The following is a 22,321-nucleotide window of genomic DNA, read 5'->3' as shown; positions in this document are numbered from 1 at the left end:
AAAATTAATATCTCCAAAATCGTCTAATTTACGCGTGTTTTTGTTTTTACGCGCTTCGCTAGAAGGAGAGGAGGAGGGGAAACACGACAAAACAAAGAAAAATTAATAACTCGCAAATCGTTCATCGGAACGCAATTCCGTAAAAAGGAAAAATGTGTCGGGCAATGAAGAGAAAAGGACAGAAAAGTATGACAGGATATCTGGGGCAAAAGCAGGGTGTGCTCATGGGAAAAAGGCGAAAAACAACTCCGAAAACACAGTCAACGATTAATTTCGAAAAATCCACTTGTCATAATGAAGTGCGAGAAGAAGGAAAAATGTGTAAAATAATGTGCCCAACCCTATTATGTCAAAATATGGTTCTAACTGAGATAGGATGCGTTCACATGGGAAAAACCCAAAAATCAGACCCGAAAATGGACTCGAAAATTAGTACGGAAAGAGCCATTTGGCATAATGAAGGGCTATTCGGGGGAAAGGGATTCATAGGGCTGTCACATCAACACACAGTTTCGGGGAATTAGGAGGGGTTCACATGAAAAAAACACAAAAAAGACATCCAAAAACACATGGAAAAATTAATAACTAAAAATTTGACAATTGGAATAGGGGGGGAGAAAAAAGGAAAAAGGGGGGGAAAGGTTGGCTAGACACTACTGTCAAAGTAAACTGGAAGTCTGGTGCAAACAGGGCATGCGCACATGGGAAAAATATGAAAATTATGCAGAAAATATCCCGAAAACCTGCAAAAATTAATATCAGACCAATTGTGCATTGGAATGACACGAACTAAAAACAAAAAATATCAAGGGAAAGGTAGGGCTGCCATGTTAAATCATGGTTCCGAAGTAATAAAGGCACATTCACATGGAAAACCGTCTAATTTGCGCAAAATCCATCAAAAATTAATATCTAAAAAATTGTGCGTCGAAACAAGGGTTGATAAAAAGGAAAAATGGGCAGTTCAAAGGGACAAACATGGTGGTAAGGTTGGATTTGGATTCTTGGGAATGGAGGATGCATTCACATGCAAAACGTCAAAACAAATGATAAAGGGAAATAGGGAAGAAACGGCCCCAAGGGTGAAGTAAAGTTAGATGGGTGGGTGGGAAAGGGACCCCATGAGGGTAAAAATAGGTCATAGCATACATGCATGATCAACTAGAGGCATATGCAGGGGGTATGCACATCACATGCACAAGGATGCGCCCCCACACTTAAAACCTTAACGGACATAGTAGAATGCATTCAAACAACCTAAGACTCGTCAACCGATTGGACACTAACGTCCCCACACTTAAAACATTACATACACTTGCAATCATAAAGGTAGGGTGAGAAAAACTTGGCCCGTTTCGCCGAGCATTCCAATTGATGGTTAATGTCACATCCTGAGTCACATTTGGCTCTACACAGGAGGTACCAAGGTGTCTTCATAGTATACATCCAATGCGGCAAGGACTACGCAATAGCACCTAGGGAGGTAGCTAATTGATAAAAGCCCATCTGGTAGGTGTCGTGGACGAAGGATAGTCTTTTAGCTCGCAGCACTCAGATAGGAATGAACGAACAGTCACTCGCCCCATTACTGTCATCACTCGAGATAGTATTGATGGTAACCCAAATCTCACACCTAGTTTAAAAATCGACAAGCGAAATGGTATAGAGGGAGTATGCCAGGGTGCACAGTTGATGGTGCATTAGTGTGTCCAACCCTGTTTGGCATAGGTGAAAGCAGGAAGGCCAGGGAGCCTTGTAGTGCAGTGTATAGAATAGGGTGATGTGTCCTGTGATGGCGGCAGAGACCCATCCCGTGTGTACATAGGAAAACAAAAACGTACATGAATCCAGGTGTCATAACGTCCCTCAATCTCACCTCTCGGAATTGATTGAGGAGAAACATCAGTCACACTCAGCCCACCCTCTGTCTCACTCTGTTGAAAGATACAGAGGGTAGCCCATTCCTGAAATCCATTGATGTAATCCTCACATTCACTTGTGCAGAGGTTGTATGCCTTGTGCACATTTGGTGGTGCAACAGTGCATCCCGCTCTGTGTCAGCTTACGGTGCAAGAAGGAAGGCCAGGGAGCCTTATGCTGCAGTGCATAGGAACAGATCGTGCATTGTGCATTGAGAAGCCCAACCCGTACGTGCAACACTCCATTCACACATCTCACCTCGCATTTAATTTGAAGGGAAAGACTGGTCACTCACCCCACCCTCTGTCTCACACTCTTTTGAAAGATACAGAGGGCAGCCCATACTCACGTCCCCTTCTTGTTAGGATGAAAGCTTGCATCCCTCAAGGGGTTTTTGTGTCTGCTATTGTTGTCACTAGAGTGTTGAAGATGATGCGTACCCAGGGAGGTAGCTGACACGTCTGGTACTTCAATGATTTGTATGAAAGATTGTCTGTTAAGGAGGGTAGACGGATTGATATTGCAGAGATAGTGCACCAAGGGAGGTGGTTTCAAATTGCTTTTGGAAAGGTTCTGTTGATGAATCAGCTATCCTAAACTGCATGGTGTTACCACCTTTTCCAGAGTTAGCTTCCTGCCCAAGGGTGTTTTCACTTTTTCTTGGAATGAGGCCTGCTATGATAGGGAATTTCTTCATTTTCTCCCATAATAGTTTTATTTTCTCTCTTTTTTTTCTCTCTTTTGTTTTGTTTTGTTTTTTTCTTCGGGGGGAATGGTAGAGGCACCATTTGTCAGAACCATCCTCTCCATCGTGGTTGATTGAAAATAAAGGATAAGAGATTAGGGACAGGAGGTGGGCCGAAGGGGATAGAGGGTTGCATGCATCTCTTCAAGAGTGGTAGAAGAACGGGTATCAAAAGTAGCATCAGAAGAATTACAATGCCACGCCAATGGGGGAAAGGATAGGGTGACTGTGATTGTCAAGATCCCTAAGGAGAGAAGTACTTCTTCAGGTGATAGCCATTAATCAGGAAGGAATCATTAGAGGCATCAACGGTCTGCACCCTGAACAGAGCCATTAAGGTTGACAGCAAGTACCTTGTACAGGCCCATCCAACATTGTTGAAGCTTGTCAAACAACTTTCCAAATCTTGAATCATAGGCTAGAACTAGATCACCTTCGTTGAAATCCTTGTGTTTGATGAAGCTGTCATGGTAAGCCTTACATCGGGCTTGCGTGGCTTCCATGCACTATAGAGCCATCCTGCGAGTCTCATCTAAACATTCCAAGTGCAGGAGGTAGCGTTGCAGTGACTCATCATCTCCCAAGCATTCTTTGATAGCCACTCTCAAAGAAGGCAATTCCAATTCAACTGGGAAAACAGCTTCTATACCATACACCAGCTGAAAAGGGGTCTGTCTTGTAGCTGCCTTATGGGAGGTTCTGTATGCCCAAAGGGCCTCTGTAAGTCGATCATCCCAGTCATGACGATGTGCGGCAATCATTCTTGTCAAGATCGAGCAGAGGATGCAGTTGGTGACTTCAATTTGGCCGTTGGCTCTGGGGTAGTAAGGAGTGGACTTGCGATGGTGAATCTTATACAGTTTCGTCAACTCTTCCATGATCTTGTTAAGGAAATGAGTACCTCTGTCACTTACCAACTCGAGGGGACTGCCAAAATGGTTGATAATATTCTCGTACATGAACAGGGCTATCCTGTTACTATTGTCCCGCTTTAGAGCTTTAGCTTCACACCACTTTGTGACATAATCCATATATACCAAGATGTATCTATTATGCTTCTATTTGGTAGGTGGATCAATGGGACCCAAAAATCAATCCCCCACTTCTTGAATGGCTTTAGGGGAAGAATAGATTGTAGTGGCATGGCACTTGTTTTGGTGGATTTTCCCATTTCCTGACAAGTATCACATCTCTTGTAGTAGTCATATGCATCCTTGTGGAGGTTCGAACACCAGTATCCCACTAACAGAGCCTTCCTGGCTGTTGCTTCTCCTGCAAAGTGTCCATCACATGGTTCATCATGGCATGCTTTCAATACTATGCCGATTTCATCTCCTGCAACACATCTTCGCAACACTTCATATTTGTCTCTCTTGTACAGCGCACCGCCTAGCAAGGTGTAGGGGACTAATTCTAACATAAGCTTCTTCTTCTCACGGCTCGAGATGCCAGGAGGATACTGTTGAGTTGCTAGTAGGTTGGCTATGTCTGCATACCATGGAGTAACTGTGCTGACTAGAAACAAGGAAGCATCAGGAAGGTCTGGATCATCCTATTCCTCTTCTGTAGTTTGAGGGATCCGTCGGCTAAGACATGGGAATGGATAAGCTTAGTGACCACTTCAAAATTGAACTCCTAGAACAGGAGTAACCATCTCATCAGTCGTCCTTTGACATCTGCTTTGTTCATCAAGAAGGACATGGCTTCATGATCCACGTAGAACTTGAAATGCGTTGATAGTAGATAGTGTCAAAACTTCTCCAATGCAAATACCATTGCTAAGCACTCAAGCTTTGTCATCACTGTGTAGTTTCACTCTCGGTCAGTTACTTTCTGACTTGCATAATAGATTGGTTGATCTAATTTAGAGGGGCCCTTTTGACATAAGACAGCACCTAGCCCTTTAACTAATCCATCTGTGTGCACATGAAACTCCTTTGTCCAGTTAGGAAGCTGCAAGATAGGTGCTTGGATGAGGCACTGTTTTAGGGTATTAAAGGCTTCTTTGCAATCATCAGTCCAAAGGAAATCTGCATATTTCCTTAGGAGCTTGTGCAGAGGGGCTTCTTTGGTTGCAAAATGTGCAATAAATATTCTATAGTAGCCCACATAGCCAAGAAATCCTCTCAATTGCTTGAGGTTTGTTGGTGTTGTCAAGGCGGCAATCTTCTCAATCTTCGATGGGTCTATTGCAATCCCTTATGCAGAGACAATATGGCCCAAAAGAATTCCTGATGAGACGGCAAAGACACATTTGTCGGGGTTGAGAGAAATCCCATACTCTCGGCATCTGTCAAAACATTTTACTAAGTGTCCCCAATGCTCAGAGATTAAGCTATAGACACAAAAGTCATTGAGATACACCTCAATGAAATCATGTAGATGATTTTGGAAGGCAACCATCATTACTTGTTGGAAGGTGGAAGGAGAATTATAGAGCCCAAACGGCATCACTCTATAGGCATAGGTTCCCCATTCTGTTGTGAGGGTTCTTTTGGATTGATCCTCTTTTGCGATTTGGACTTGGTTATATTTGCTAAATCCATCCAAGAGGGAATAGAGCTCATGGCATGCCACTGTGTCCAACAGTTGGTCTGTGAAAGGGATAGGGAAATTATCCTTCTTTGTCTTTGATTTCAACTTTCAAAAGTTCACACATATTCGAAGTTTCTCGTTCCTCTTGGGTACAACCACAATGGGTGAAACCCATTCACTATTAGCTACGAGATAAATAAACTCTACTTCAAGGAGCTTCAATAATTCAACCTTCACCAGAGCAGAATAATTAGGATTCATACGCCATTGTCTTTGCCTCACAGGTTTGGCATCAGGATCTAGATCAATGTGATATTGACATACTGTGGGATCAATCCCCTTTAGATCTTTATGCGACCAAGCAAACACGTCTAAGTTCTCCTTTAGTGAGTCTCGCAGGACCAATAGTTCTTCTTCAGGAAGATTGAGACCCACTTTCAGGTGACGTTCAGTACCGTCAGTATCCAAGAACGTCACTTGCCTTTTACCTTCCACTTCGCAGACAAATGTCCCATAGATTGCTTCTGGATAGAGATTGGACTCATTCAAGGGAGTAGTGTCATCATTTGATGTTCCACTAGAACCAGTATTCTCCTTCTGAATAGATGACTCAATTTTCTATTGAGATTGCTGGAAGCGTATCATAGCTTTGTTTGCTTCTGTGTGAGTAGTAATTTCTTCTGGACTTAGGGATTCATCTTCAGAGGATGCATCCAAGAATGTCACATAGCACAGACCTTCTATAAGCCATGGCTCTGATGGCTCTGGCTTTTGTTGACAAGGGGTATCATCATCATCTTTTCTTCAAAATGAATGGTCAGGGCGATAGGAGCCACTAGTGAACTTAATTTTTATACCTTTGATCCATTGCTTATGTAAAGTCTACATACTTTGTGGTCCATTAGTCAACCCAAATGGAACCATGGTCATTCCATCCAACATCTCGAGATCTTTGGCCTCTGAGGTCTCTGTAGGGACATCAAAAAGATCGTTCACTATCAAAGGAACTTCTTCATCTGCACTTTCATAACTTGCTTCATTTTCTTCCTCATCATTTTCATCCTCTTCTTCTAGAGGCTCTGTCTTTGCTTCTGTAGAGGCTCTGTAGGAGAATAACAGGTCCTCCGCCTCTGTGTATACTTTTGCTTCTGCCTTTGTCTATGCTTCTTTCTTTGCTTTTGACTCTACGACTGCCATATAATAGGGAGAACAGTACATCCATGCTTCTATCTCGCTGTTAGAGGTGATTTCAGAAGTCAATTTGGATTGAGGCAGGAGATATTCTCCTATGGACAAAGACTTTGCTTCCTTCGGTCGTTGGCTTACAGTGCCCACTGTTAGGGACTATGCCTTTGTTTTCTTGGAAAAGATTTGTTTGACAACCTCTTCATCTCCTGATGTACCATCTATTACTTTGTTGGAGGAGTTTGTTATGACTTCAATGGATGTGGATCCATTGCCTTTTTTCGATCCATACAATTTTAACACCACGTTATTGGGTCCTTTGCCTAGGATTAGGGTGCCTTTGAACCAGTCCATTCTGGCTTTTGCTTCAAAAAGCCAAGGTTTTCCAAACAACGGAGGGTATGAGGTCCCATAAGAATTTGGTTTGACCACCAAATATGTCAGCCAATAGTCTCTTCCTGCTAGAGTTGTTTTTACATATGGAAGGATGCCCAACAGTTTGATTCTGCTTTGATCTGCCAATCTGATAAGCCATTGGATAGGTTGCATTCCTTGCAAACCTAGAACCTTCATTGTCACATTTGTCATTATGTTTACTAATGAGCCTCCATCAATTAATGCATCTGAAATAAAGCATCCTTCTATCCATATACTAGTGGTTCCAGGATCTAGGAAGGTGTTAGCCACCTCCACTTCCTTCGTAGGTTCTGAGGCTCTATTGGAATTTGTTGTTGTTGGGAGAGAAATCCTTAGTTCGCGTCTTCTTGTCAAGATGCTTCTGAATCTTTTTCAGCAAACTGGGGGACAACATTAGCAGCTATCAGAATGTTAGGTTTGGTTTAAAGGTGTCTAGGTCTTTTACCAAGTCATAATATTTGATAGGATCCACATGCTTTTCCAATCGACTGGGAAATGGAGCCACACCCACTTTTATCTTCCCTTTTTCTTTTAGGAGCAGAAGCATATGCGCTTCTTCGTCATGAGAAGGGACTTCCACATCCTCTATTTCCTAGACCTCTGGTCCTGCCTCTGCAACTGTCTTTGTAGCTCTATGTGGCTCCGTGGTGCTTTGTACCTCCTTATTTTGGATTGCATTGTCCTGTTTTTCCCGAGGGAGGTTCAAAAGTAGATGCTGGACTTGGACAATCTTTTGTAGTGTGGCCTTGTAATCCATAGATCTTCTAGGGTTTGGACAATGCGGGGAGATATTACCTTTTTCTCCACATCTGTAACATTCCACCTCTTATCTCTGACCACCACCAGACTGTCATCCTCTGTAACTTTGAGAGAGAAACCTCCTTGGACCAAAATTAGGACCAAACTCCCTAGGATTTGGTCCAATGTTTTGCGTTGTCATTTTAGATTCTAGTAAGTTGAATGTCGTGTTTTCATCTTTCTGTTTCCTCGGCTGTGCAAGCACCAAAAACATGGGGCCTCAAGAGAGACACCAAGGAAAAGGGGTTTTGACTACAAAAAAATCTATCTTGTAACATCAACAAGCTTTTGTTTCATTCTTTAGAGAACCACAATAAGGAAAAGAACAAATCTTCACGCAGCATCATAGTAGATATCTCCCACGAATTTGATAGAATCAAAGATAATCTTCAATTTCTTCATAAAATCCATCAATAGAGCAAGGAACACAAAAGAATACACCATTTTTGAATGAAAATAATCACATAGTATTCATCTTCATTGTCTTCATAGTTCTCTCTCTGTCTCTCATAGATAGACACATTATTTTTAGGCATAGAACTGAGTTTCTCTCACTTCTCTCTCTCATATACTCTTTTTATCTCAATAATACATCATAGACTCACCATAATACTCAAGAATGGCACTCAATAATCCTCTCTTGGTCATGGATACACCTCCCAAAAGGTATCTTTGATATGAAAGGGCACTAGAGACATCATAATGTCCTGTGAGATCTAGCTTCTGTCACTGTTCTTTTGTAACCTTATGTGAATCTTCAACATCTACTTCTTCACTTCAATTAGCTTGAATAGAGCTTCCATTCATCCTTTCCTAAAACAAAAACACTTCCCAAAACATCCATACATCCAACATAACACTCAATAGAAACGAACAGAACAGACCACAGAGCAATCGAAATACAGAACAACAGAACCACAGAACCTTATAGAAGATCAACAAAGACCATAAAAACCAAACCAAAACCAATTCAATCTTTCATAAACCTTTTAAAAAAACCTCAACCATCTCTCAAAACATTCATTCAACCATCTCAACTACCAAAATAGAAACAAAATAGAAAAAAACAGAAGAAAATCAGACCTTATAGAACCAAACAGAAAAAATTAAAGAACCCTATAGAACAACATATCCTCATCAAAAACCATCATAAACCCTTCAAACATACTCAAACCACTCCAAACACTTCAAAACATCTTTAAATTCAAACAATCTATCACCAAAAACAACCATTCAACAACAAAAGCAACAAAAAAATCAGCCCAAAAAAACATATCATTTCAGTACTCAACAGCTTGCAACATGGGGTCCATTACCTATAGGAATAGCTTCACCTTCTTAGGCTATAAAGCCACTTGTTCTACGACATCCATCTCATTGAATTTGGAGTCAAACTCCCAAAGAAGCTTAGTTGTGCCACCAAACCCTTGTTTGGCTTATGGAACCACTCGTAGAAGCTTTGCCTCATATCCATCCCAAGCTCCTCAAAAAATATTCTTCTTTTAACACTTTCTTGAAAGTAGCTACCCAGATAGAACTCATAGCATACAACTCATTGATGCATAGCTTCAAGGAAGAAGTAACTAGGCATACAAAAAATTGTCTCATCACATGAGTAGGAACACCAAAAAATTCCATCTTCAACTCATAGAGCTTCAAGTAGCTCGTAACATTGTGGCCATGAAAAAGCTTCTACAAGTTTTTGACCACTTCCATGGCCTTGTGGCCTACAACTATGCTTGTTGCAGCATCTACTCCTAATGGTGTTGTTGTTGTTACTCCATAAGTGCACAAAGAAGTTGCTTCATCTCTTCAAACACAAAAGAAATTGCAAAATATTTTGAATCTTACATCTTGTTGATGCCTAGGTTGTGGCTTTCATGTCAGGTTTACGAGTGATTTTGATAGATGATTGTGTCAAACCACAAATTCACAAAGGATCGGGAATATAGTACGATGAAAGAAGCCTTGGAAAGAATTCCACATGAGAGTCCCTTTGAAGTGTGAATCGCAACTTTAGGAAGCCAAGGAAAACCTTTATGTCAACAAAGAATGGACAAATCCTTTGGTAACCTCATTAGTGATATTGTTAGAGAAGTCTACAAGCTTAAAGCTCATGAAAAAGACCTCTTCATCACACAAGGTGGGATCTAAAGGGGTTTTAGCACCTTATTTCATTATTTCTTGGATAATCCTCCTTGGAGTTGTGGTATAGAAGGAGCTCTACATGCAAATGATAAGCTCTCAATAGCTCTTAATACAATGCTTCATTAGAAATGTGGAGTCCTGACAAAAATGATATATTATGAGATCACGTGAGATAAGTCAAGGGATGTTATTGTAAGAGGGTGTTTTGCTAGCAAACAAGAGATCAATGGCATCATGTGCTTAACTTAAATTTTCAATCAATTGTAAGGGTTATGGAGCAATTAGAGGACACAAAAGTCGTGACAAAACTAATCATAATGGAGTGCAATAAAGGAGTCAACCTATAACAAGGTGGCGACCATGGCTAGTAGACAACTATGCTAGAGATCCAAGGTATGAGACACTACTGGTATTTGTAAAAAATTACACGGCACAAAAAACAGAATCTAAGAAAGAGATAGAGATAGAGAGTACACAACATATAAGAGGAGAATTAGAAAATTTCTTTAGCTCCAAACAACTGATACAGAGATGTCTCTGTCCACCCATGCACTTCCACAGTGAAGCTTAGATGGTGATCTAGATAGAAGATAGGTGAAGAGTTTAAGGCTAGAACAACTTTGACTGGGTGAAAAATAGATGATGGATGGTTGTGAAGGGGTTTAGCTTTTATAGCCCATGAAGGTAGTTAGGTTGGCATGACCGACCTACCATATGAGCCTCCACTAGTCGTCCAGGGAATATTCCCTTTACTGTCAGGCCAAGGGGCACTGCCCCTGGACCCCTGCCAGGGGGGCTGCTTCTACAGCCCTCGGACCCCAAAATAGGTGCCCCTTTTAACTCCCTTACCCCGCAACTCGATGCAATGTGCCTCTAGTTGCTATCAGCTTAACTACTTAGTCCAACCCAAAGATTAGACCCACAATGGTCACCTTTTTGCCATCCGGTCACATAGACTTCATCTGATATACAAGTCAGGACTCAACCAATGTCCGGTCTCACATTTGGCTTCTCCTCATAATGGGGGCCTTACAACTTTGAGCACCATCGGTCATTGGTGGCACCTTATGAGGGTGGGGCATTGAGCATATCTAACAGTATTATCTAACATAGAGTTACAACCTCTCTTTGACAAAGTGAACTAGTCAGCATCTCCCAGAGTGATGATCTGTGAGACGGCATGGAACATGGGGTCACTTGATGATGGATTGCTTTATGCCCCATAGTAGAGACTTGAGAGCTTCATAGAGGATACCTTCTTGCCCATGATAGCTTATCTTTACGTGCACAAAGGAGGATAACAATCATCCAAGTATCCTGATTGGCGTCTTGTGCCTCTAGGATATTGCCTTAGTAAGCTTTGCCGATATACTACAATTTATCATGAGCCGGGATGGACAAGTTAACTTCATATCTTAAATCCTCCATTACTCACATAGGCTTCAATCATCAATTTTCTTTCTCCATTTGACATGGCAAGGAAATTTCTCATGTTTAGAGGATGGATAAGAAGGTTGTGACTCAAGTCGCTGTCATTTAAGGACTCTACCATTATGAGCTTCTAGAGCACAATCCCACACACATCCTCCTCTGCTCAAATCCTATAGTCTTTTTTTTTTCTCCCCTTCCAAATAGAAAACTCAACTCCTCCTTTTTTGCTAAATCACCATGCATTACCTAGGTAAAAGCACTTCTTCTTCTCTACACATTATCCTTTTGAATCAAACATAAAAGCTGGCACCCCCAAATCCTCCATGTAAATGATACCCACCATCTTTTTTTCCTTGCCATGAATTTTTGTTTTGATTTCTTGGATTGCTTTAGCTTATGAGGCCAATCTAAAGAATAAAGCATGGGAGACTTAAACTAAGGTCCATAATGCTTACCTCCCAAGCATTATTGTTTGCATGTCTATACCCTCCTTGTCCTTTCACCTTTGATATGACCATAGAAAAATTAGTTTAGAATAAAATCATTGTGTTTCTAGATTTTTCTTGGCGTGCCTTCATCTTCTGTTTCCTTGGCCTTTGTCTTCTACTTTAGCTTTTCTAGATTTTCCACCTTGTTTGTCTAACGGTTAACATTACCCCCCTCCTAGACGAGTGTCAGTCCCATGGCACTCACCGTCGTAGGTAGCAAGCTTTGGCATGCACTGAAGATGTGGGTGGAAGGGACATCTATGGTTGCTATGGAGGAGTGTTGGTGGTGGTGTAGAGGAAGGTCATTAGGGGCATGTTCCTGGTCTAGATGGCTGGTGGTAGGGTTGTTCTTTGTTGGGGATTGCACTGATGGCTAGCACAAGTGTTGGTTTGTTGAGAATTCTGCAAATGACGATTCTTGGCGGGCTTGCAGGATGATAAAGGATAAGAATTCAGAGTTGAGTGTCGATGAAGTGTAAATGACACTTTCGTTGGAGTCTTCAATACCTGCAATTGAAAGCCTCTCATAGGTGGTCTCTCCCTAGGGGTAGTGCTAGTATTCTTTATCGTGCACAAGACGTAGTTCAATTAGTTTGGGAGACAGGTCGAGCTCTAAGCAAGCTGAGAGTATTGTCTTGCACTTGAGGACCCAAAGTGTGTATATATTTCGATGCAGATATTATGTGAGTGCTTATGCATACTTAGATATTACGTAGTTAGAAGACCACAGGATAGTTTCTCGTAGCAATGTGTGGATGAAGCAAAATTGTCCATGTTGAGAATAAGGAGTAGCATGAAGGTGTATGAGACATTCTTTGCGTTGTGACTGATACCCTATGAGCTTGTCTCTCCTATCGTTAGACCTGTCACCCTAACCAATTTGCACGATTCCCTCTTGCACTCTGTCTTAATACCATTGCAATCAAATCCATTGGTTACCTGTGTAATACTCTTGAGCACGTAGCAACGCTTTGGATATCCATCGCGGTGTTGTGCTGACCCTCCATCGATGCCTTCGTCTATAAGGCTTGGGCTTTTTTTGGGATCTTCTACGATATTTGTAAGTCCAAAGCCCATCCTTGGCATTATCTCTTGACCTTCTTGTTTCAGGCATGGCCTCACTCACTGGTTCTCGTTGTTCGACCTGTGCTTGTATCAACTCTTCCAACAAGTCCTTGCTCTCGTTAGTAGGCTTGAGTGTTATGTCAGCACCTTCCTTGCATTTCCCTCGAGGTTCGATGAGGTCACCCTTGCTAAAGGTTGTGACTATCCTCACACCTGGTAGTGTCAGGTGTATCCTCTATGCTACATAGTTGCCCTCACACTTGGTCGTGTGAGAAATGCGGGATCTAGAGCATGGCAAAACCGGAAGCTATGGAGGATGGAAAAAGAAGTGTAGACTCATGATGGAAAGGACACTGTTTGTTACACAAGTGAATTAGGTTCCAAGATTGAGACTTGGACTCATAAACACAATCTTGTGTATGTGGACAATGACATTGACACTTTACTGAAATGAAAAGAGTACTATCATTGCCTTAAGAAAGGAAGCAAGTACAATGCTTTATAGGAAAGTAGGAAACTGCAGTAGGCACCATTGTGCATATGGGATAAGTTAGCCTGCATATCCTTGACCCTGAGACTCCATACAAAGAGGCTGTTTGAGTGTGATTGCTGATTCTCAACACTCCTCCTCAATCACAACTAGAAAAGGCATAAAGTGTGTAGAGGCTGTAATGAGAACCACCTGCAAAGTGTGGGCATACCACAGACATGGCAAAACACCAGAGGCTGTCGCAGAAAAAGCTAAGTGTGGGTACCATAAACATGGTGGACATCCAGAGGTTGTAACAGGGGCCTCACAAAGTGTACAGGGACTGTAATGCCAAGTTACATAAGGAGTTTACAAAGCTTATGGCAGGAAGCATTAGGGCAAGGAAAATACAAGGCTATTAAAACAGTCTGTCAGAATTATGAGAGTACAAGGACTGATGAGTCTTGTCCTTCCGATCCTGGTGGTCTTCATCTTCATCTTCTTCTTCCTTTGCTCCATTTTCTTCTTCTTCTTTGACTGCGACTAGATAGGCCTTTTGGGATCTCTTTCTTGCGTGGCAGAACTTTTCGGTGTGTCCGGTCCTTTTGCAGAAGTCACAAAAGAGCTGATCCTTCTTGCCTTTGTACCTGTTGCCAACATATAACGGATGCTCATCTCTAGAGGTACTTGGTTCTTCTTTAGTTTTTAGCTTCTTTTCTTCTTCTAACAGTGATGCCTGGATATCAACAAGTTCAGGATTTGGCATGTTGATTAAAGTTGTTGATACATTATTATATTCAGGAGGCAAGCTCTTAAGTAGAACACCGATGCAAACATCTTCATCCATTTTAATGTTGATTCCTGCAAGTTGGGTTAGGAGTCCTTCCATGTAATTAAGATATGTGGCAAGTGATGTGCTGGACTTCATTTCAAGCCTGAAGAACTCAATCAGGAGACCATACTTTGATGATTTAGATTGTGCACCGAACAGGGTGTCAAGTCTTTTCCATGTATCCTGTGAGGTCTCACAGTTATCCACATGGTGGATATAACTGTCGTCTAGCTCCAGTTTGATAATGGCCTGAGCTCTGTCATCATTCTTTTGCCAAGTAGTTGCAAGGTCCGCGTCTCGAGGTTTCTTCTCTTTGCCATTTGTGATGGCCCAGAGACCCTTCTTCATCAGGATGAGCTTGATGCGGGTTTGCCAAGTGTGGAACCCGACTCCTTTGAATCGAGCATTTGGAGAGTCTTTTCCCATGTTAGATTTACGGGAACAGTCGCAAATCAACTTCAGACTTATTAGATTTGAGCAACAGAAGAATTGATTGAGAGACACAAGTGTTAAAAAACACTAACTGAGTGTCAATGAATACCAAATCTGCAAAAGTCTTTTACTCTTTTAAAATCCAAGTGATCTTCCCCTTCTTGATTTGATGCTGATGCCTTCAGATCTGAGTGACAGTACTTTAATGAACTTCAGAGAGTATTGCTCAGTGATTAAAATCACTGTTGATAACTTCAGTGAGAGAAACAGTGAAAAATGTCAAGATTTTGAAGCTTTGCCTATGGTGGAATTAGGGTTTCTGAGACAGGGGCCTGGTTTTTCTCAGATTGCAGGAGCTACAGTGGATCATTTTCAAAAATTTTTATATGCCTAGGAAGCTGATTTCATGGGCTACCAAAGCCGTATCATAATCATCAAAATCGTGGACAGTATGCAGCACGCAGGCATGTCGAACAGCAGCAGGCGCATTTCTGACAGGATTCCGCGATTTTCGCAATGCTGAAGCCAAGGCGCAGTAATGTCATCGATTATCCTGCTAGAATGAAGCACCTTGAGTAGAGGAACAACTCCCTAGAAGAAATTGTGGGCTGAAATGGCCTGGTTGATGAGTTATGGAAGCTCCAAGTAAGGTAGGTCCTGTCTGGCTTGGCAGACACAGAGCAGAGATTGGGGATTTTCACAATGCTGAGCTCCAGATGGTCCAATGTCCTGGATTGATGTGATACAGGGAAGCTCTGTGAGTTGGGGAATACTTTTCCAGAAGGAAGCTCCAAGAGATTTGACCTGTGGAGTGAGATATAAGCAGCTCAATTTGACAGGGTGCTGCTGGCTATGGCTGCCATGGAAGCTTCAGTGAGAGTAGAGTTGGGAGATGAAGTCATGAGCTGACATTGAGCTAGACTGAGGTTGAAAGGAAGCAAGAGAGGCTAGACAAGTAATGCCATGCCCAACTGGGCTCTGATACCAAGTGAGAAATGCGGGATCTAGAGCATGGCAAAACCGGAAGCTATGGAGGATGGAAAAAGAAGTGTAGACTCATGATGGAAAGGACACTGTTTGTTACACAAGTGAATTAGGTTCCAAGATTGAGACTTGGACTCATAAACACTATCTTGTGTATGTGGACAATGACATTGACACTTTACTGAAATGAAAAGAGTACTATCATTGCCTTAAGAAAGGAAGCAAGTACAATGCTTTATAGGAAAGTAGGAAACTGCAGTAGGCACCGTTGTGCATATGGGATTAGTTAGCCTGCATATCCTTGACCCTGAGACTCCATACAAAAAGGCTGTTTGAGTGTGATTGCTGATTCTCAACAGGTCGCCCTTTGGAAGGGTCTTCCAAGGAGGGTTTCCTTACCGCAATAAGCACTATTTGGAGAAACATGAAATAGGATAGGAAAGCTTTCAGTTTCAATTGTTGCAAGGATTTTGCACTTCCCTATGAGTGCTTGTGGGTGTCCCCCGTAAGGGCTAAGAGTCTTGTTAGTTGGTGTGAGCTTTGGTTGGCCTAGTAGGTCCATACCTCATAGGTCAAGATATTAAAATATGCCCCTTTATCAATCAGAGCATCGATAGTGTGCTCTCTTTTCGCGGTGAGTTTGACCCTAAGATAAGCAGGTGGTACTATGTCTTCGTCTTTTGGGTCTTGGCTTGTAAATTTAAGCCTTCTGACAAATACCCTTGGGTCTCCAACTGCATGACCAGATGTGGATTCTCTACTGATGTCTTGGATCATCGGTGTAGTGCTATTCAAGGTGCATTTATCGTTAGGACTGTCATATCTAGTCATCCTCGCCGTTGTAGCTTGATGTTGTTGCTTTCCGCTTTGACTAGATACAGTCTGAATGCAACACATACGTGTTTTTGTAGTGTGGTCTTTTTGCCCTTGTTGGCTAGATTGGCCCATCGAGGTTCTAGGGTCTTTGTTTGTCTCTGTTCAGGTATGGGCTTTTGGTTTCTCTTTTGCAAGTGAGAATCCATGCTTGTGTAGAGCCATTACTACACTAGGGTTTAATTTGGAGGACCTATCACGGTGTGCGTTTTCTCTGCAACCTACTCGGGGGAGGTGCGGAGGGGGCAAAGCCCCCTCTGTGGGGGTCCGGGGGGGGGGGGGGGGGGGGAAGTCCCCCCGGCCCGCAGGGCCATTACGGTAAATGCCATACGTGATTTGAAGGAATTTTGAACTACTTGCTCTCGATTTCAGCCCAGTGATATATCTATGATGTGGTTTCGGCTCTATATGGTCTCTCAGTCAATCTCAAGGTCTACAGGTTAAAATTTGAAAAAATCCAAATTCAGCCCAATAGGTCCAAATTGCAGGGGCCGAATGCCCAATTTGGCCCATCTGAGGGCCGAGGGTTGAATGAGAAAGGGCCAAATGTAACTGGTCCAAATGCCAAATTCAGCCGGTTCAAGTGTGGTTGTCCAAGGGCCAAGTGACCGAGTGGGCTGAGGGCCGAGTCAGGTGGGCCAAGGGTCGATTTTCAACTTGTCCGAGTGGGGTTGGGCTGAGTTGACAGGGCCGAGGGCCAAATTTCAAAGTTGGTCCGAATGGTGGATTCAAACGAGCTGAGCGGTGGGTGTCGGAGTTGAGTGGGCCGAGGGTCGAATTTCGACGCTCCGAGTCGAGTGGTCCGAGTCAGGTGGTCTGAGTCAAGTGGTCCGAGTGGTACTGGGCCAAATGGCCGAATGGTCCAAGGGACGAATGGCCGAGCGGTCTGAGGGCCGATTCTGGGACTCGGCCTAGAATTGACGTTACTTGGACGGGCCGAGAGCGAGGCAATTTTTGACGGACTTCAAAGAATTTGTCGCGTCAAGCGATTGAGGGCTTCCTACCTGTTGAGCACCTCTAGATCTAGCCTATTCATGTAGGGAAAGGTATGCAATTACCTAGGCTAAGCAAATAACTCCTAGATGGCCAGATTGAAGCGGATCCACGCGACGAAGCTTTCTCCCTCTCTCCTACTCTCTTGAAACCCTACAATGCATAATGTGGCCTTTCTTGCCACTCCTAGCTCCTTATCACCCTGTGCCCAGGCCTGCATTCACCTTAATCTTGCTTTCCTTACTAACATTTAACCCAAATTTTCTTTTTTTTGCCCTTCTTTTTCATGTTTCAACCTGTTATACAGCAGTAGAAAACCCTACTGTTTGCTCCAATGTTTTGCTCCTATCCTTTCTAAATGCAAGAAAAAATCATAAGGAAAATATCTACACTACTCCATCATACTTTCCCAAGTTCAAAACAACAAAAACCTACTTGCTAAGGAGATCAAATACCTCTTCAAACTCCCTCACTTCCTACCTATCTACCTCAAGCACCAGTTCGGGGAAAACCCTACTTCAATGCTCGATTCGAAGCGCGCAAGCGTTCAAGGCTTGAATCCGTTTGTCCCGACAATGGAACCAAAATGTGGAAGCTCACGCTCAACCGCCAAGACCCATGGACCGCTTATTGTTTCAAGCATTCCAAGTCGAGCACTAATGGCTACCTCTCACATAGCCGATGCGCCATCCATATCTACGGGTGTAGTGAGCTTACCTCCATGCCGATCGAGTTATCTCCTCTCCCACGCACTCCGGTAGCTCCACGATCCAAGTGCAAGATTCAAGCAAGCTCCATACTCAAGCTCCACACTCCAAGCTCCTGTCAAGAATCACGTGGTGGGGGGACTTGCTCAAGGTGCTGTGTCAAACACACACAGAATGCACAAGGAGAAGCTCACTCAAGAGACAAGAAGAGAGATGGAGGCCAAAACGTTTTCTTGCTGGTTTCTTCTTCTTCCACACTCTTTATAATGTACACAAAGTATAGATAAGATACAACATAAAGGAAAGTGGTCTACTAAGTCAACCTGAATATAATAAGTAATGAGTCAGTGGCCATGTGAGAGTCATAATGACCACCGACGTGCTAAGTGTAGATGTGTGGACCCATCTAACCAGGCGGTCCATCATCAATGTCCGCATGTGTTGAGCTTGTCATCTCAACACTCCCCCTCAAGCTCAACTGCATCTCTGCAACTCCAAGTAATCTTTGAAACTTTTGAAGCTTCTCTGTACCCAATGCCTTCATGAAGATGTCAGCTATCTGATCCTGTGTGCTAACATACACCAAGTCAATCTCACCTGCTAGTACCTTCTCTCTCACAAAGTGGTAGTGCACCTCAATATGTTTTGTCCTAGCATGGAACACAAGGTTCCTAGCCAACTGTATACTGCTCATGTTGTCACAATAAATGACAACTGGACCTTCCACCTACACATCCAAATCAGCCATTAACTTTTGTAGCCATACTACCTCACATGCTGCAACAGCAGCACCTCTATACTCAGCCTCTATACTCGACAAAGCAACTGTAGATTGCTTTTTGCTGCTCCAAGCAACTGCTGCACTACCAAGAGAGAACATGTATCCACTGGTAGATGTTCTATCAGACATACTACCAGCCCAATCTGCATCTGTGTATCCAAACACATGTACATCTGTACCTACCTCATAGAAAAGTCCATAATGTAATGTGGACTTCACATATCTCAATATGCATCTGACTGCATCCAAATGTGGCTTTCTAGGTACTTGCATAAACTAACTCACAAGTCCAACAGCGTAGCTCAAGTCTGGCCTTGTAATGGTCATGTAGATCAAACTCCCCACTATCCTCCTGAACATAGTAGGGTCTTCTATCTCATCCCCAACATCAGCACTCAACTTTACATTCTGCTCCAACGGGACTGAAAGTGGTTTGCATGTTGTCATACCATACTTGGACAACATATCCAAGCCATACTGTCTTTGGGACAGCCATATACCATCATCACATCTGATCACCTCAATGCCAAGGAAGTACCTTAGCTCACCTAAATCCTTCATCTCAAACTTCAAAAAAAATCATTGACTTCAGCAATCCTACTATCACTATCACCTGTAATAATCAAGTCATCCACATAGATGACTATGATGACCAAACCTGCATCTCCCTTTCTCACATAAAGTGAGTGATCAACATCAGAAACATAAAAGCCAATATTGACAAGATACTCTCTGATCTTGTTAGACCATGCTCTAGGTGCTTGCTTGAGCCCATAGAGCGCCTTCTTCAACCTACACACATACGTGGGATGCTCTAAATATTCATAACCTGCTGACTAATCCATATACACTTCCTCCTGCAAATCACCATGCAAGAAGGAATTCTTCACATCCATTTATTGCAACCTCCAACCTTTGGCTGCTACTGCCAAAGCAATCACACATCTGACAGTTGCCATCCTAGCAACTGGACTGAAGGTTTCATCATAATCTATACCATATGTCTGGGCATAGCCTTTTGCAACCAGCCTAGCTTTGTACCTACTAATAGAACCATCTGCATTGTGCTTAATCTTATAAACCCACTTACATCCAATAGCTTTCTTTCCCTTCGGCAATGATACTAGATCCCAAGTCTTATTGGCCTCTAATGCAGCCATCTCCTCATCCATTGCTATATCCCAATGAGCATGACCAACAACCTCCTCAAAACATGTGGGCTCAACATCCTCAACTAGTTTCACCATATAAGCATAATGGTGAGGTGCATAACCTTCAAAACCAAATCTTTTAACAGGGTATCTGACCCTGCTAGATCTGCGTACCACCGGATCACTCAATGGAGCCTTTACATTATTATGGGCTCTCTGTACACCTGGTGTCTTGACAGAAGGAATACCAAGCTCATCATCCAAGCTCTCTGAGCCATTGGAGTCTCCATCAAGGACTGCATCAATGCCATCTGACACTTTATTCTTTCCTTTGTCTTTACGTGTAGTGCTACTAGATGCACCTGAAGATGTAGAGGTACTCCTTAGTCTCCCAGACCAAGGACTACCAGATGATGTCTCAGGTCCACTAAGAGTCCATGATTCTTGCTTTTCAGCCTGCACATGAGTGTCATGATCATCATCATCATCCAATGCATCACCACTAGATGCATACCTACCGCTCATTTCATCAAAGATAACATCCCTACTCACTCTGAACTTACATGTGACAGGGTTATAACATCGATACCCTTTCTGCTCTAAAGAGTATCCAATAAAGACACAATTTTCAGCCTTTGGATCCAGTTTCTTCCGCAACTCATCTGGCACATTAACATATGCAATACAGCCAAACACTTTCAAGTGTGAGACATCAGGCTTCTTACATGTAAAACATTCTTCAGGAGACATCCCATGAACTGCAGTTGTGGGAGTTCTATTCATAATATAAACAGCAGTATGAACAGTCTTAGACAAAAAATTCTTAGGCATATTCTTTTTAGCCATCAAGGCACTTGCAACTTCTGCAATATGCCTGTTATTCCTTTCTGCAACCCCATTTTGGTGTGGGGTATATCTGCATGTGATCCCTTTCCTGTAACAGCATTCACCATATGTTGCATAACAAACCGACGTTCATTTTTGTCTTCATTCTGTCGTGAAGACGATGCATAGTTTCCTTGCTGCAACTTACCACTGCGAATATCATCTTTCTTAGCATAACATTGGGCTGCAATATGACTTGTCTTGCCACAGTAGTGACACACAATGCTAGAGTTGTTAGAACCTCTATTTTGCCATCCACCTCTTCCTCTAAAGCTTCCCCTACCTCTAAAGTTACCACGACCTCCTGAAACTTGCATATCGCCAAATTGCTGATTCAATCTGTTTTGCTGGTTGTCACTACCATGTCCTGTACCACGGCCTCTTGAAGAGAACCTGCCACGTCCCCTTCCTGAACTGGAGTAGAAAGCTTGGACCTGTTCACCACTTTTTTCAGATGTTTCACTCTGCATGTTGATCTCTTCAGTGATCATAAGGGAGACCAACTCATCGAAATCTGGAAATGGCTTTCTAATATATACGGAAGTTACAAAAGACTTCCAAGCCTTTTCATTGTTAAGTCCACCCAAGGTAGACGACACCAAATCATCATCATCGGGCATTGCATCAATCGCTGCCAAGGCATCTGCAATGCTCCTTACCTTCAGTGCATACTCATTGATAGACATCTTCCCTTTCTTCAATGTATTTAACTCTTGCTTGAGTTGAATCTTTCGTGCCTTTGTATTTACAGAAAACATACTTTCAAGTATGGTCCAAGATGCATATGAATTCTCTGCATTTCTAATGTGTCACAGCATATTATTGTCAATTACTACAGACAACCAATACATGACCTTCTTGTCTTTTGCATTCCATTCCTTCCGTGCCTTTGTCTCTTCTACAGTTGGAGGATCACTCACCTCCGGCTCCTTTTCTTCACCTGAAACAAACTCGTAGAGGCCTTTTCCAATAAGGAAGTTCGTGACACGGAACTTCCATGAAGGATAGTTTTTCTTGTCGAGCTTCTCAATGATGGGGCTTCCACTGTTCTCTGCCATTATCATAAAATTAATACCAACAGCAAGCAAATCTTCTGCAACCCTCGACCTGTAGTGCACAGCAATACACCAGACAGCCTTTTTCACTGTTTGCTCAACAATACATGCAATCTGCAACCAGTTTGTACATAAACCTTGTGTCTACTCGCTAGTAAACACCTTTGAACCTATAGATCTAAAATCTGTAACCTGTGCACCCACTTTCGGCCAATACAGTCGAAGTTACAGTGTACCCTGAAACTGCTGTCCGCAACCTTGTGGCTCTAAAACGGGGCCTGAAACGGCCTCAGATGCCCAAAATAACTGCGAGTAAGCCTTAAAGGGCTTTTCTGCAGAATACACAACGCTCTTCGCGCACACCAAATCTCACTGCAATCTGAGATTTTTGCTCGACCCTACTTCCGGTGCCTCCACAGGCACTATC

The sequence above is a fragment of the Lygodium microphyllum genome, chromosome 19, assembly GCF_053477565.2.
Source record: "Lygodium microphyllum isolate KBCC chromosome 19, Lygodium_microphyllum_v1.1.10, whole genome shotgun sequence".
Lineage (NCBI taxonomy): Eukaryota > Viridiplantae > Streptophyta > Polypodiopsida > Schizaeales > Lygodiaceae > Lygodium > Lygodium microphyllum.
This window is presented reverse-complemented; position numbering follows the sequence as displayed.